We start from the raw sequence: 18,515 nt of genomic DNA on the forward strand, positions 1-18,515 counted from the left end.
CGAAATCACTCTGGAAATTCGAGTTTCATGTGTTGTCGAGTTTAAGATAATATTCATGCCAAAAAGTAGGCGATTCTCACGGGGTGACTCACAGAAATGTATTTTTTAGTCAGTTTCAAATGGGGGAGACCTACAACTTTACCATTATTTTTGAAATCTTGGTACTTTGGAATAAAATCTTGAAATCACTCTGGAAATTCGAGTTTCATGTGTTGTCGAGTTTAAGATAATATTCATGCCAAAAAGTAGGCGATTCTCACGGGGTGACTCACAGAAATGTATTTTTTAGTCAGTTTCAAATTGGGAAGACCTACAACTTTACCATTATTTTTGAAATCTTGGTACTTTGGAATAAAATCTTGAAATCACTCTGGAAATTCGAGTTTCATGTGTTGTCGAGTTTAAGAAAATATTCATGCCAAAAAGTAGGAGATTCTCACGGGGTGACTCACAGAAATGTATTTTTTAGTCAATTTCAAATGGCGAGACCTACAACTTTACTATTATTTTTGAAATCTTGGTACTTTGGAATAAAATCGCGAAATCACTCTGGAAATTCGAGTTTCATGTGTTGTCGAGTTTAAGATAATATTCATGCCAAAAAGTAGGCGATTCTCACGGGGTGACTCACAGAAATGTATTTTTTAGTCAGTTTCAAATTGGGAAGACCTACAACTTTACCATTATTTTTGAAATCTTGGTACTTTGGAATAAAATCTTGAAATCACTCTGGAAATTCGAGTTTCATGTGTTGTCGAGTTTAAGATAATATTCATGCCAAAAAGTAGGCGATTCTCACGGGGTGACTCACAGAAATGTATTTTTTAGTCAGTTTCAAATGGGGGAGACCTACAACTTTACCATTATTTTTGAAATCTTGGTACTTTGGAATAAAATCGCGAAATCACTCTGGAAATTCGAGTTTCATGTGTTGTCGAGTTTAAGATAATATTCATGCCAAAAAGTAGGCGATTCTCACGGGGTGACTCACAGAAATGTATTTTTTAGTCAGTTTCAAATGGGGGAGACCTACAACTTTACCATTATTTTTGAAATCTTGGTACTTTGGAATAAAATCGCGAAATCACTCTGGAAATTCGAGTTTCATGTGTTGTCGAGTTTAAGATAATATTCATGCCAAAAAGTAGGAGATTCTCACGGGGTGACTCACAGAAATGTATTTTTTAGTCAGTTTCAAATGGGGGAGACCTACAACTTTACCATTATTTTTGAAATCTTGGTACTTTGGAATAAAATCGCGAAATCACTCTGGAAATTCGAGTTTCATGTGTTGTCGAGTTTAAGATAATATTCATGCCAAAAAGTAGGCGATTCTCACGGAGTGACTCACAGAAATGTATTTTTTAGTCAGTTTCAAATGGGGGAGACCTACAACTTTACCATTATTTTTGAAATCTTGGTACTTTGGAATAAAATCTTGAAATCACTCTGGAAATTCGAGTTTCATGTGTTGTCGAGTTTAAGATAATATTCATGCCAAAAAATAGGCGATTCTCACAGGGTGACTCACAGAAATGTATTTTTTAGTCAGTTTCAAATGGGGGAGACCTACAACTTTACCATTATTTTTGAAATCTTGGTACTTTGGAATAAAATCTTGAAATCACTCTGGAAATTCGAGTTTCATGTGTTGTCGAGTTTAAGATAATATTCATGCCAAAAAGTAGGAGATTCTCACGGGGTGACTCACAGAAATGTATTTTTTAGTCAATTTCAAATGGCGAGACCTACAACTTCACTATTATTTTTGAAATCTTGGTACTTTGGAATAAAATCGCGAAATCACTCTGGAAATTCGAGTTTCATGTGTTGTCGAGTTTAAGATAATATTCATGCCAAAAAGTAGGCGATTCTCACGGGGTGACTCACAGAAATGTATTTTTTAGTCAGTTTCAAATTGGGAAGACCTACAACTTTACCATTATTTTTGAAATCTTGGTACTTTGGGATAAAATCTTGAAATCACTCTGGAAATTCGAGTTTCATGTGTTGTCGAGTTTAAGATAATATTCATGCCAAAAAGTAGGCGATTCTCACGGGGTGACTCACAGAAATGTATTTTTTAGTCAGTTTCAAATGGGGGAGACCTACAACTTTACCATTATTTTTGAAATCTTGGTACTTTGGAATAAAATCGCGAAATCACTCTGGAAATTCGAGTTTCATGTGTTGTCGAGTTTAAGATAATATTCATGCCAAAAAGTAGGCGATTCTCACGGGGTGACTCACAGAAATGTATTTTTTAGTCAGTTTCAAATGGGGGAGACCTACAACTTTACCATTATTTTTGAAATCTTGGTACTTTGGAATAAAATCGCGAAATCACTCTGGAAATTCGAGTTTCATGTGTTGTCGAGTTTAAGATAATATTCATGCCAAAAAGTAGGAGATTCTCACGGGGTGACTCACAGAAATGTATGTTTTAGTCAGTTTCAAATGGGGGAGACCTACAACTTTACCATTATTTTTGAAATCTTGGTACTTTGGAATAAAATCGCGAAATCACTCTGGAAATTCGAGTTTCATGTGTTGTCGAGTTTAAGATAATATTCATGCCAAAAAGTAGGCGATTCTCACGGGGTGACTCACAGAAATGTATTTTTTAGTCAGTTTCAAATGGGGGAGACCTACAACTTTACCATTATTTTTGAAATCTTGGTACTTTGGAATAAAATCGCGAAATCACTCTGGAAATTCGAGATTCATGTGTTGTCGAGTTTAAGATAATATTCATGCCAAAAAGTAGGCGATTCTCACGGGGTGACTCACAGAAATGTATTTTTTAGTCAGTTTCAAATGGGGGAGACCTACAACTTTACCATTATTTTTGAAATCTTGGTACTTTGGAATAAAATCGCGAAATCACTCTGGAAATTCGAGTTTCATGTGTTGTCGAGTTTAAGATAATATTCATGCCAAAAAGTAGGAGATTCTCACGGGGTGACTCACAGAAATGTATTTTTTAGTCAGTTTCAAATGGGGGAGACCTACAACTTTACCATTATTTTTGAAATCTTGGTACTTTGGAATAAAATCTTGAAATCACTCTGGAAATTCGAGTTTCATGTGTTGTCGAGTTTAAGATAATATTCATGCCAAAAAGTAGGAGATTCTCACGGGGTGACTCACAGAAATGTATTTTTTAGTCAGTTTCAAATGGGGGAGACCTACAACTTTACCATTATTTTTGAAATCTTGGTACTTTGGAATAAAATCGCGAAATCACTCTGGAAATTCGAGTTTCATGTGTTGTCGAGTTTAAGATAATATTCATGCCAAAAAGTAGGAGATTCTCACGGGGTGACTCACAGAAATGTATTTTTTAGTCAATTTCAAATGGCGAGACCTACAACTTTACCATTATTTTTGAAATCTTGGTACTTTGGAATAAAATCGCGAAATCACTCTGGAAATTCGAGTTTCATGTGTTGTCGAGTTTAAGATAATATTCATGCCAAAAAGTAGGAGATTCTCACGGGGTGACTCACAGAAATGTATTTTTTAGTCAATTTCAAATGGCGAGACCTACAACTTTACCATTATTTTTGAAATCTTAGTACTTTGGAATAAAATCTTGAAATCACTCTGGAAATTCGAGTTTCATGTGTTGTCGAGTTTACGATAATATTCATGCCAAAAAATAGGCGATTCTCACAGGGTGACTCACAGAAATGTATTTTTTAGTCAGTTTCAAATGGGGGAGACCTACAACTTTACCATTATTTTTGAAATCTTGGTACTTTGGAATAAAATCGCGAAATCACTCTGGAAATTCGAGTTTCATTCGTTGTCGAGTTTAAGATAATATTCATGCCAAAAAATAGGCGATTCTCACAGGGTGACTCACAGAAATGTATTTTTTAGTCAATTTCAAATGGCGAGACCTACAACTTTACCATTATTTTTGAAATCTTGGTACTTTGGAATAAAATCGCGAAATCACTCTGGAAATTCGAGTTTCATGTGTTGTCGAGTTTAAGATAATATTCATGCCAAAAAGTAGGAGATTCTCACGGGGTGACTCACAGAAATGTATTTTTTAGTCAATTTCAAATGGCGAGACCTACAACTTTACCATTATTTTTGAAATCTTGGTACTTTGGAATAAAATCGCGAAATCACTCTGGAAATTCGAGTTTCATGTGTTGTCGAGTTTAAGATAATATTCATGCCAAAAAGTAGGCGATTCTCACGGGGTGACTCACAGAAATGTATTTTTTAGTCAGTTTCAAATGGGGGAGACCTACAACTTTACCATTATTTTTGAAATCTTGGTACTTTGGAATAAAATCGCGAAATCACTCTGGAAATTCGAGTTTCATTCGTTGTCGAGTTTAAGATAATATTCATGCCAAAAAGTAGGCGATTCTCACGGGGTGACTCACAGAAATGTATTTTTTAGTCAGTTTCAAATGGGGGAGACCTACAACTTTACCATTATTTTTAAATCTTGGTACTTTGGAATAAAATCGCGAAATCACTCTGGAAATTCGAGTTTCATGTGTTGTCGAGTTGAAGATAATATTCATGCCAAAAAGTAGGAGATTCTCACGGGGTGACTCACAGAAATGTATTTTTTAGTCAATTTCAAATGGCGAGACCTACAACTTTACTATTATTTTTGAAATCTTGGTACTTTGGAATAAAATCGCGAAATCACTCTGGAAATTCGAGTTTCATGTGTTGTCGAGTTTAAGATAATATTTATGCCAAAAAGTAGGCGATTCTCACGGGGTGACTCACAGAAATGTATTTTTTAGTCAGTTTCAAATTGGGAAGACCTACAACTTTACCATTATTTTTGAAATCTTGGTACTTTGGAATAAAATCTTGAAATCACTCTGGAAATTCGAGTTTCATGTGTTGTCGAGTTTAAGATAATATTCATGCCAAAAAGTAGGAGATTCTCACGGGGTGACTCACAGAAATGTATTTTTTAGTCAGTTTCAAATGGGGGAGACCTACAACTTTACCATTATTTTTGAAATCTTGGTACTTTGGAATAAAATCTTGAAATCACTCTGGAAATTCGAGTTTCATGTGTTGTCGAGTTTAAGATAATATTCATGCCAAAAAGTAGGAGATTCTCACGGGGTGACTCACAGAAATGTATTTTTTAGTCAATTTCAAATGGCGAAACCTACAACTTTACCATTATTTTTGAAATCTTGGTACTTTGGAATAAAATCGCGAAATCACTCTGGAAATTCGAGTTTCATGTGTTGTCGAGTTTAAGATAATATTCATGCCAAAAAGTAGGCGATTCTCACGGGGTGACTCACAGAAATGTATTTTTTAGTCAATTTCAAATGGCGAAACCTACAACTTTACCATTATTTTTGAAATCTTGGTACTTTGGAATAAAATCGCGAAATCACTCTGGAAATTCGAGTTTCATGTGTTGTCGAGTTTAAGATAATATTCATGCCAAAAAGTAGGAGATTCTCACGGGGTGACTCACAGAAATGTATTTTTTAGTCAATTCCAAATGGCGAGACCTACAACTTTACCATTATTTTTGAAATCTTGGTACTTTGGAATAAAATCTTGAAATCACTCTGGAAATTCGAGTTTCATGTGTTGTCGAGTTTAAGATAATATTCATGCCAAAAAGTAGGAGATTCTCACGGGGTGACTCACAGAAATGTATTTTTTAGTCAATTTCAAATGGCGAAACCTACAACTTTACCATTATTTTTGAAATCTTGGTACTTTGGAATAAAATCGCGAAATCACTCTGGAAATTCGAGTTTCATGTGTTGTCGAGTTTAAGATAATATTCATGCCAAAAAGTAGGCGATTCTCACGGGGTGACTCACAGAAATGTATTTTTTAGTCAGTTTCAAATGGGGGAGACCTACAACTTTACCATTATTTTTAAATCTTGGTACTTTGGAATAAAATCGCGAAATCACTCTGGAAATTCGAGTTTCATGTGTTGTCGAGTTGAAGATAATATTCATGCCAAAAAGTAGGAGATTCTCACGGGGTGACTCACAGAAATGTATTTTTTAGTCAATTTCAAATGGCGAGACCTACAACTTTACTATTATTTTTGAAATCTTGGTACTTTGGAATAAAATCGCGAAATCACTCTGGAAATTCGAGTTTCATGTGTTGTCGAGTTTAAGATAATATTTATGCCAAAAAGTAGGCGATTCTCACGGGGTGACTCACAGAAATGTATTTTTTAGTCAGTTTCAAATTGGGAAGACCTACAACTTTACCATTATTTTTGAAATCTTGGTACTTTGGAATAAAATCTTGAAATCACTCTGGAAATTCGAGTTTCATGTGTTGTCGAGTTTAAGATAATATTCATGCCAAAAAGTAGGAGATTCTCACGGGGTGACTCACAGAAATGTATTTTTTAGTCAATTTCAAATGGCGAGACCTACAACTTTACTATTATTTTTGAAATCTTGGTACTTTGGAATAAAATCGCGAAATCACTCTGGAAATTCGAGTTTCATGTGTTGTCGAGTTTAAGATAATATTCATGCCAAAAAGTAGGCGATTCTCACGGGGTGACTCACAGAAATGTATTTTTTAGTCAGTTTCAAATTGGGAAGACCTACAACTTTACCATTATTTTTGAAATCTTGGTACTTTGGAATAAAATCTTGAAATCACTCTGGAAATTCGAGTTTCATGTGTTGTCGAGTTTAAGATAATATTCATGCCAAAAAGTAGGCGATTCTCACGGGGTGACTCACAGAAATGTATTTTTTAGTCAGTTTCAAATGGGGGAGACCTACAACTTTACCATTATTTTTGAAATCTTGGTACTTTGGAATAAAATCTTGAAATCACTCTGGAAATTCGAGTTTCATGTGTTGTCGAGTTTAAGATAATATTCATGCCAAAAAGTAGGAGATTCTCACGGGGTGACTCACAGAAATGTATTTTTTAGTCAATTTCAAATGGCGAAACCTACAACTTTACCATTATTTTTGAAATCTTGGTACTTTGGAATAAAATCGCGAAATCACTCTGGAAATTCGAGTTTCATGTGTTGTCGAGTTTAAGATAATATTCATGCCAAAAAGTAGGCGATTCTCACGGGGTGACTCACAGAAATGTATTTTTTAGTCAATTTCAAATGGCGAAACCTACAACTTTACCATTATTTTTGAAATCTTGGTACTTTGGAATAAAATCGCGAAATCACTCTGGAAATTCGAGTTTTATGTGTTGTCGAGTTTAAGATAATATTCATGCCAAAAAGTAGGAGATTCTCACGGGGTGACTCACAGAAATGTATTTTTTAGTCAATTCCAAATGGCGAGACCTACAACTTTACCATTATTTTTGAAATCTTGGTACTTTGGAATAAAATCTTGAAATCACTCTGGAAATTCGAGTTTCATGTGTTGTCGAGTTTAAGATAATATTCATGCCAAAAAGTAGGAGATTCTCACGGGGTGACTCACAGAAATGTATTTTTTAGTCAATTTCAAATGGCGAAACCTACAACTTTACCATTATTTTTGAAATCTTGGTACTTTGGAATAAAATCGCGAAATCACTCTGGAAATTCGAGTTTCATGTGTTGTCGAGTTTAAGATAATATTCATGCCAAAAAGTAGGCGATTCTCACGGGGTGACTCACAGAAATGTATTTTTCAGTCAATTTCAAATGGGGAGACCTACAACTTTACTATTATTTTCGAAATCTTGGTACTTTGGAATAAAATCGCGAAATCACTCTGGAAATTCGAGTTTCATGTGTTGTCGAGTTTAAGATAATATTCATGCCAAAAAGTAGGAGATTCTCACGGGGTGACTCACAGAAATGTATTTTTTAGTCAATTTCAAATGGCGAAACCTACAACTTTACCATTATTTTTGAAATCTTGGTACTTTGGAATAAAATCGCGAAATCACTCTGGAAATTCGAGTTTCATGTGTTGTCGAGTTTAAGATAATATTCATGCCAAAAAGTAGGAGATTCTCACGGGGTGACTCACAGAAATGTATTTTTTAGTCAGTTTCAAATGGGGGAGACCTACAACTTTACCATTATTTTTGAAATCTTGGTACTTTGGAATAAAATCTTGAAATCACTCTGGAAATTCGAGTTTCATGTGTTGTCGAGTTTAAGATAATATTCATGCCAAAAAGTAGGAGATTCTCACGGGGTGACTCACAGAAATGTATTTTTTAGTCAGTTTCAAATGGGGGAGACCTACAACTTTACCATTATTTTTGAAATCTTGGTACTTTGGAATAAAATCTTGAAATCACTCTGGAAATTCGAGTTTCATGTGTTGTCGAGTTTAAGATAATATTCATGCCAAAAAGTAGGAGATTCTCACGGGGTGACTCACAGAAATGAATTTTTTAGTCAATTTCAAATGGGGAGACCTACAACTTTACTATTATTTTCAAAATCTTGGTACTTTGGAATAAAATCGCGAAATCACTATGGAAATTCGAGTTTCATGTGTTGTCGAGTTTAAAATAATGTTCATGCCGTAAAGTAGGCGATCCTCACGGGGTGACTCACAGAAATGTATTTTTTAGTCAATTTCAAATGGCGAGACCTACAACTTGACCATTATTTTTGAAATCTTGGTACTTTGGAACAAAATCGCGAAATCACTCTGGAAATTCGAGTTTCATGTGTTGTCGAGTTTAAAATAATGTTCATGCCGTAAAGTAGGCGATCCTCACGGGGTGACTCACAGAAATGTATTTTTTAGTCAATTTCAAATGGGGAGACCTACAACTTTACTATTATTTTCGAAATCTTGGTACTTTGGAATTAAATCGCGAAATCACTATGGAAATTCGAGTTTCATGTGTTGTCGAGTTTAAAATAATGTTCATGCCGTAAAGTAGGCGATCCTCACGGGGTGACTCACAGAAATGTATTTTTTAGTCAATTTCAAATGGGGAGACCTACAACTTTACTATTATTTTCGAAATCTTGGTACTTTGGAATAAAATCGCGAAATCACTATGGAAATTCGAGTTTCATGTGTTGTCGAGTTTAAAATAATGTTCATGCCGTAAAGTAGGCGATCCTCACGGGGTGACTCACAGAAATGTATTTTTTAGTCAATTTCAAATGGCGAGACCTACAACTTGACCATTATTTTTGAAATCTTGGTACTTTGGAACAAAATCGCGAAATCACTCTGGATATTCGAGTTTCATGTGTTGTCGAGTTTAAAATAATGTTCATGCCGTAAAGTAGGCGATCCTCACGGGGTGACTCACAGAAATGTATTTTTTAGTCAATTTCAAATGGGGAGACCTACAACTTTACTATTATTTTCGAAATCTTGGTACTTTGGAATAAAATCGCGAAATCACTATGGAAATTCGAGTTTCATGTGTTGTCGAGTTTAAAATAATGTTCATGCCGTAAAGTAGGCGATCCTCACGGGGTGACTCACAGAAATGTATTTTTTAGTCAATTTCAAATGGGGAGACCTACAACTTTACTATTATTTTCGAAATCTTGGTACTTTGGAATAAAATCGCGAAATCACTATGGAAATTCGAGTTTCATGTGTTGTCGAGTTTAAAATAATGTTCATGCCGTAAAGTAGGCGATCCTCACGGGGTGACTCACAGAAATGTATTTTTTAGTCAATTTCAAATGGCGAGACCTACAACTTGACCATTATTTTTGAAATCTTGGTACTTTGGAACAAAATCGCGAAATCACTCTGGAAATTCGAGTTTCATGTGTTGTCGAGTTTAAAATAATGTTCATGCCGTAAAGTAGGCGATCCTCACGGGGTGACTCACAGAAATGTATTTTTTAGTCAATTTCAAATGGGGAGACCTACAACTTTACTATTATTTTCGAAATCTTGGTACTTTGGAATAAAATCGCGAAATCACTATGGAAATTCGAGTTTCATGTGTTGTCGAGTTTAAAATAATGTTCATGCCGTAAAGTAGGCGATCCTCACGGGGTGACTCACAGAAATGTATTTTTTAGTCAATTTCAAATGGGGAGACCTACAACTTTACTATTATTTTCGAAATCTTGGTACTTTGGAATAAAATCGCGAAATCACTATGGAAATTCGAGTTTCATGTGTTGTCGAGTTTAAAATAATGTTCATGCCGTAAAGTAGGCGATCCTCACGGGGTGACTCACAGAAATGTATTTTTTAGTCAATTTCAAATGGGGAGACCTACAACTTTACTATTATTTTCGAAATCTTGGTACTTTGGAATAAAATCGCGAAATCACTATGGAAATTCGAGTTTCATGTGTTGTCGAGTTTAAAATAATGTTCATGCCGTAAAGTAGGCGATCCTCACGGGGTGACTCACAGAAATGAATTTTTTAGTCAATTTCAAATGGGGAGACCTACAACTTTACTATTATTTTCGAAATCTTGGTACTTTGGAATAAAATCGCGAAATCACTCTGGAAATTCGAGTTTCATGTGTTGTCGAGTTTAAAATAATGTTCATGCCGTAAAGTAGGCGATCCTCACGGGGTGACTCACAGAAATGTATTTTTTAGTCAATTTCAAATGGGGAGACCTACAACTTTACTATTATTTTCGAAATCTTGGTACTTTGGAATAAAATCGCGAAATCACTGTGGAAATTCGAGTTTCATGTGTTGTCGAGTTTAAAATAATGTTCATGCCGTAAAGTAGGCGATCCTCACGGGGTGACTCACAGAAATGTATTTTTTAGTCAATTTCAAATGGCGAGACCTACAACTTGACCATTATTTTTGAAATCTTGGTACTTTGGAACAAAATCGCGAAATCACTCTGGATATTCGAGTTTCATGTGTTGTCGAGTTTAAAATAATGTTCATGCCGTAAAGTAGGCGATCCTCACGGGGTGACTCACAGAAATGTATTTTTTAGTCAATTTCAAATGGGGAGACCTACAACTTTACTATTATTTTCGAAATCTTGGTACTTTGGAATAAAATCGCGAAATCACTATGGAAATTCGAGTTTCATGTGTTGTCGAGTTTAAAATAATGTTCATGCCGTAAAGTAGGCGATCCTCACGGGGTGACTCACAGAAATGTATTTTTTAGTCAATTTCAAATGGGGAGACCTACAACTTTACTATTATTTTCGAAATCTTGGTACTTTGGAATAAAATCGCGAAATCACTATGGAAATTCGAGTTTCATGTGTTGTCGAGTTTAAAATAATGTTCATGCCGTAAAGTAGGCGATCCTCACGGGGTGACTCACAGAAATGTATTTTTTAGTCAATTTCAAATGGCGAGACCTACAACTTGACCATTATTTTTGAAATCTTGGTACTTTGGAACAAAATCGCGAAATCACTCTGGAAATTCGAGTTTCATGTGTTGTCGAGTTTAAAATAATGTTCATGCCGTAAAGTAGGCGATCCTCACGGGGTGACTCACAGAAATGTATTTTTTAGTCAATTTCAAATGGGGAGACCTACAACTTTACTATTATTTTCGAAATCTTGGTACTTTGGAATAAAATCGCGAAATCACTATGGAAATTCGAGTTTCATGTGTTGTCGAGTTTAAAATAATGTTCATGCCGTAAAGTAGGCGATCCTCACGGGGTGACTCACAGAAATGTATTTTTTAGTCAATTTCAAATGGGGAGACCTACAACTTTACTATTATTTTCGAAATCTTGGTACTTTGGAATAAAATCGCGAAATCACTATGGAAATTCGAGTTTCATGTGTTGTCGAGTTTAAAATAATGTTCATGCCGTAAAGTAGGCGATCCTCACGGGGTGACTCACAGAAATGTATTTTTTAGTCAATTTCAAATGGGGAGACCTACAACTTTACTATTATTTTCGAAATCTTGGTACTTTGGAATAAAATCGCGAAATCACTATGGAAATTCGAGTTTCATGTGTTGTCGAGTTTAAAATAATGTTCATGCCGTAAAGTAGGCGATCCTCACGGGGTGACTCACAGAAATGAATTTTTTAGTCAATTTCAAATGGGGAGACCTACAACTTTACTATTATTTTCGAAATCTTGGTACTTTGGAATAAAATCGCGAAATCACTCTGGAAATTCGAGTTTCATGTGTTGTCGAGTTTAAAATAATGTTCATGCCGTAAAGTAGGCGATCCTCACGGGGTGACTCACAGAAATGTATTTTTTAGTCAATTTCAAATGGGGAGACCTACAACTTTACTATTATTTTCGAAATCTTGGTACTTTGGAATAAAATCGCGAAATCACTGTGGAAATTCGAGTTTCATGTGTTGTCGAGTTTAAAATAATGTTCATGCCGTAAAGTAGGCGATCCTCACGGGGTGACTTACAGAAATGTATTTTTTAGTCAATTTCAAATGGGGAGACCTACAACTTTACTATTATTTTCGAAATCTTGGTACTTTGGAATAAACTCGCGAAATCACTATGGAAATTCGAGTTTCATGTGTTGTCGAGTTTAAAATAATGTTCATGCCGTAAAGTAGGCGATCCTCACGGGGTGACTCACAGAAATGTATTTTTTAGTCAATTTTAAATGGGGAGACCTACAACTTTACTATTATTTTCGAAATCTTGGTACTTTGGAATAAAATCGCGAAATCACTATGGAAATTCGAGTTTCATGTGTTGTCGAGTTTAAAATAATGTTCATGCCGTAAAGTAGGCGATCCTCACGGGGTGACTCACAGAAATGTATTTTTTAGTCAATTTCAAATGGGGAGACCTACAACTTTACTATTATTTTCGAAATCTTGGTACTTTGGAATAAACTCGCGAAATCACTATGGAAATTCGAGTTTCATGTGTTGTCGAGTTTAAAATAATGTTCATGCCGTAAAGTAGGCGATCCTCACGGGGTGACTCACAGAAATGTATTTTTTAGTCAATTTCAAATGGGGAGACCTACAACTTTACTATTATTTTCGAAATCTTGGTACTTTGGAATAAACTCGCGAAATCACTATGGAAATTCGAGTTTCATGTGTTGTCGAGTTTAAAATAATGTTCATGCCGTAAAGTAGGCGATCCTCACGGGGTGACTCACAGAAATGTATTTTTTAGTCAATTTCAAATGGGGAGACCTACAACTTTACTATTATTTTCGAAATCTTGGTACTTTGGAATAAAATCGCGAAATCACTATGGAAATTCGAGTTTCATGTGTTGTCGAGTTTAAAATAATGTTCATGCCGTAAAGTAGGCGATCCTCACGGGGTGACTCACAGAAATGTATTTTTTAGTCAATTTCAAATGGCGAGACCTACAACTTGACCATTATTTTTGAAATCTTGGTACTTTGGAACAAAATCGCGAAATCACTCTGGAAATTCGAGTTTCATGTGTTGTCGAGTTTAAAATAATGTTCATGCCGTAAAGTAGGCGATCCTCACGGGGTGACTCACAGAAATGTATTTTTTAGTCAATTTCAAATGGGGAGACCTACAACTTTACTATTATTTTCGAAATCTTGGTACTTTGGAATAAAATCGCGAAATCACTATGGAAATTCGAGTTTCATGTGTTGTCGAGTTTAAAATAATGTTCATGCCGTATAGTAGGCGATCCTCACGGGGTGACTCACAGAAATGTATTTTTTAGTCAATTTCAAATGGGGAGACCTACAACTTTACTATTATTTTCGAAATCTTGGTACTTTGGAATAAAATCGCGAAATCACTATGGAAATTCGAGTTTCATGTGTTGTCGAGTTTAAAATAATGTTCATGCCGTAAAGTAGGCGATCCTCACGGGGTGACTCACAGAAATGTATTTTTTAGTCAATTTCAAATGGGGAGACCTACAACTTTACTATTATTTTCGAAATCTTGGTACTTTGGAATAAAATCGCGAAATCACTATGGAAATTCGAGTTTCATGTGTTGTCGAGTTTAAAATAATGTTCATGCCGTAAAGTAGGCGATCCTCACGGGGTGACTCACAGAAATGTATTTTTTAGTCAATTTCAAATGGGGAGACCTACAACTTTACTATTATTTTCGAAATCTTGGTACTTTGGAATAAAATCGCGAAATCACTATGGAAATTCGAGTTTCATGTGTTGTCGAGTTTAAAATAATGTTCATGCCGTAAAGTAGGCGATCCTCACGGGGTGACTCACAGAAATGTATTTTTTAGTCAATTTCAAATGGGGAGACCTACAACTTTACTATTATTTTCGAAATCTTGGTACTTTGGAATAAAATCGCGAAATCACTATGGAAATTCGAGTTTCATGTGTTGTCGAGTTTAAAATAATGTTCATGCCGTAAAGTAGGCGATCCTCACGGGGTGACTCACAGAAATGTATTTTTTAGTCAATTTCAAATGGCGAGACCTACAACTTGACCATTATTTTTGAAATCTTGGTACTTTGGAACAAAATCGCGAAATCACTCTGGAAATTCGAGTTTCATGTGTTGTCGAGTTTAAAATAATGTTCATGCCGTAAAGTAGGCGATCCTCACGGGGTGACTCACAGAAATGTATTTTTTAGTCAATTTCAAATGGGGAGACCTACAACTTTACTATTATTTTCGAAATCTTGGTACTTTGGAATAAAATCGCGAAATCACTATGGAAATTCGAGTTTCATGTGTTGTCGAGTTTAAAATAATGTTCATGCCGTAAAGTAGGCGATCCTCACGGGGTGACTCACAGAAATGTATTTTTTAGTCAATTTCAAATGGGGAGACCTACAACTTTACTATTATTTTCGAAATCTTGGTACTTCGGAATAAAATCGCGAAATCACTCTGGAAATTCGAGTTTCATGTGTTGTCGAGTTTGAAATAATGTTCATGCCATAAAGTAGGCGATTCTCACGGGGTGACTTACAGAAATGTATTCTTTAGTCAATTTCAAATGTGGGAGACTTTCAACTTTACTATTATTTCTGAAATCTTAGTTCTTTGGAATAAAATAGCGAAGTCACTATAAAATTGGTACCATTATAAAAATTATCAATAACTATGTCAGTTTTGAATCTCTTTTTAAAATCTATTATTCTAAACTGATCTCCAAAGTATTTTCTTTTAAATCCTTAATACATCTTATACATTTAATACATAAAAGAAAAAAATAATAATTGTTAAAATTAAAAATAAATACTAAACCAAATTAATTTATAACCTGAGACTTATAAGTCTCATAAATGGTTCCAGGTTACATGAGCAAGTATCGCCCAGACCAAATGGTTTCAGGTTACATGTATTTATGAAATAGTTTTTTCTTTTAATAATTTTTTTTTTTCATTTATTTCAGACCAATCCATCATGAGAAATTATAAATAACTAATTAATTATCATTAAATCAAAAGCTTAACAAAAACGCTCTCGTTAAATTTTTTTTTAATCGTTTTCAAAGTCAAAATGATAAAAACATTTCATTTTTATTTTAAAAATTAATTTTTCTTTATTCATTATTTAAATACTTTTTTGATTTTCTTTGTTATCGACTTTCCGAATAGTCTTATCTATGAATTACTTCATTATTGACAATCTTTTCAATCTGTGGATATTGAGTAAAGATGTCTTTGAATATAGAGGACTTTGAGTAAACATAATATAGATGAGATGTTTACAAAAATTTAGTGGAGTACAGTTGTCATTAAATATAGTCGTCACTGAGTATAGATGTCGTCTTTGTGCTTGAGTAAAGAAATTTTGAGTATAGATGAGTATTCGCCTTTTTTCTTACAATCGCAGTAAATTAAAGTAGATCATTGAATATATGATTTTATTGTTACATAGTAGAAAATCATGCTAATACTAAATGCAATAAGTTTTAAGTTAGTGAGATTTTAAAGCAATTGGGCATAATATCAAATTATTATTATAATCATATGTAATTAAATAAAATCGGCTTTAAATACGACTGACTGCTTACAAATCATCCTCCATCGGTTATTCGAAGTAAATACGTCAAGACTTAACATCAATTTCCTTCCAGCTCTACCGGGAATAAAAAGCGATTGGTATTTTTTAACACTGAAAGTAACTAGATTTTAAGACTGGTAGATGGCACCCATAAAATCATCCACCATAAACATAGTGCGGTAAAATAAGAAAACTTTTTTTTTTTAACTTATTAAAATAAATAATGTTCAAACAAGAGAGATCATTAAACGAACATTTACGGACAAACAACGAACAAACGATCTGTTTGAATCAAAATAAAAAAATAATTAATTTTTGGTGTCAGGTCCATGGAGGTGACAATTTACTGTCGCTACCTTTTGCCAACTAAAGTATACCACATTAGGGCGTGTTCAGAAACACACTCTGGAAGAGAAATATTCAACTCCTGCGTTCAGAAATATCTTCTAGTTTGGACCATAGATGCGACTTAACATCACAAAGGTACTAATCATACTTGGATAGGTAATTTTTCACCTTCAGAGTGTATTTCTGAACACGCCCTAGTAGTGCTATACTTTAGTATACCAGGAATCCCAAACGTTAATAACTATATTCGTACCTCTTCTCTCCATGCAGTAAAACACGTGCGGTAAAGATTTATAATTAAGTTATTTCCGTGATCATTTATTTGTTTGTAAAAATATAATTTTTTATTACATATTAAATAAATAAACAAAGCTATTTCAAATAATTCATTATATTATATATATTGATGGCCGAATTTATTTTTAATTATAGTTGACAGTTTTATTGCTGATATATCTGTATACTAAGGCTGATCTAAATAAACCCGGTTTTAAATAAATCTAACCCTAAATTTAAAAGTACGATTATCATAATAGTTTGGTTGCATTTTCTGAAATTATAAATCAATTTTTCAATTAATTTTTTTTCCATCCGGGTTGATTTGTAAATTATTATTGCTGTATATATTTTAAATATATATACAAATAATAATAATTTGAATCCGGAAAAAAACTCGGATTGAAAAACTGACTTAAAATTTCTGGAAATGCTAACAACCATAATAATTTATTCAATAAAACAAAAATTATGATTGTCTTATCAAATAAATTATTATTATTAGACAACTTCAATCTGAATTTATAATTTCTTATCTCGGTTGCTAGGTAACGGAATAAATAATTCAACTATTTACATTCCTCTTCAATTTAATTTATATTTATATTATTTGAATTTATTTGATTGAGTTAAATTGCTTGATAGCATTGAAATTAACATTATGGCTGCTGAGACAATCGATTTAACTCCTACAGCGGAAATAAAAAAAATTCAACCCGAACAGAGCGTGTGAGTAGTGAGTACACAGATTGCATTAAAATTCTAAAAAAAATTGATTTTCTCAACTTTGTTAATTGGATTATTGATAGTTACAAATATCAACTTTTTAAATCTCCCTTTATTTTTTTATGTAATATTTAAAAATATTTTTTATTTTGTCACTAAAAAAAATTTAGAAGTAACCAACAATTTTTTAGTCATTGTGTTCTATAATAATGAAAATGTCATGAAATTAATATTTTAGGAGGTTTTAAAATAAGTTTTGTGCGTGTTTAACATAAAATCTGATTAATTTCATCATATTTTGGGGTGTATTTGTCCACGTAAATAGCTCAAAGGCTCTATACTCTTATCTATGTGATGCCGTTGCTTTAAGAAACAGTTATGTTTCCTCTTTAGCGATATAAATGCGTCTCCCACATGTCCAAGCCTAAATCTAGCTCTTGCTCTTTATGTCTAAATTGTTTCTGTTGTGCTCCAATTGATTATATGTCTATAACTGCTTTTCTTTATCTTTTTATCATCACCGAATCTATGTATCTTGTATTAAGGATTGTTTCCTCAAAACGCACTCAAAATTAAATAAATAAATATATAATATCGCATTGAATGTTATAAAATTGTATAAAATTTTTTATGGGTTAAAAATTTTGTATCTCGATGTTCGAGCTGAGCAACTGCCGGAATAACTTAATAGATCATATAAGACTGAATCAGAGTTTTTAATTATTTTTTTTCGCAACTTAATATTTTTGTTTGATAATTATTCTCTGTAAAATTAAAATAAATTTTATCAAGCCATTTTCGGTGTTAAATTTTATAAAAATATATTTTCATAGTTTCTTTAGCAAATTGATTGATCAGAATAAATCTTTATACAAGTACAAGAGTGTATCTAGTTGTACTTTTCATCTTAATAAAAGATATTCTAAATGATAATTAATAACAAAAAAATTTAATTTTATTGTGTAACATTTGATTTGAAAAATTAAAATTCTGCGTGATTTAGTAATCACAAAAGGGAAACAAATATTCATATTAAAGAGAAACCAGCTCGCGACATCTAGCAACTATTCAACAAAGTAAATTCAAAAATCAAAAGGTAAAAAATATCTCTACACGATTACCTGACCGTTGATCCGAGGACAATTAATCCGCGACAATTAATCCTTGCGACGATTGATCCGCCGATAAAATATACTCACACACATATAAATGTGAAAAATTACGCCCTTTTTTCACTAATTTTGTGTGCGTGTAACATAAAAAATATACTCACACACAAATTTTTCAAATTTATTAATAAACACAATTATTTATCAGTGGATCAATCGTC

This window comes from Microplitis mediator, chromosome 4 (genome assembly GCF_029852145.1).
Source record: "Microplitis mediator isolate UGA2020A chromosome 4, iyMicMedi2.1, whole genome shotgun sequence".
Classification (NCBI taxonomy): Eukaryota; Metazoa; Arthropoda; class Insecta; order Hymenoptera; family Braconidae; genus Microplitis; species Microplitis mediator.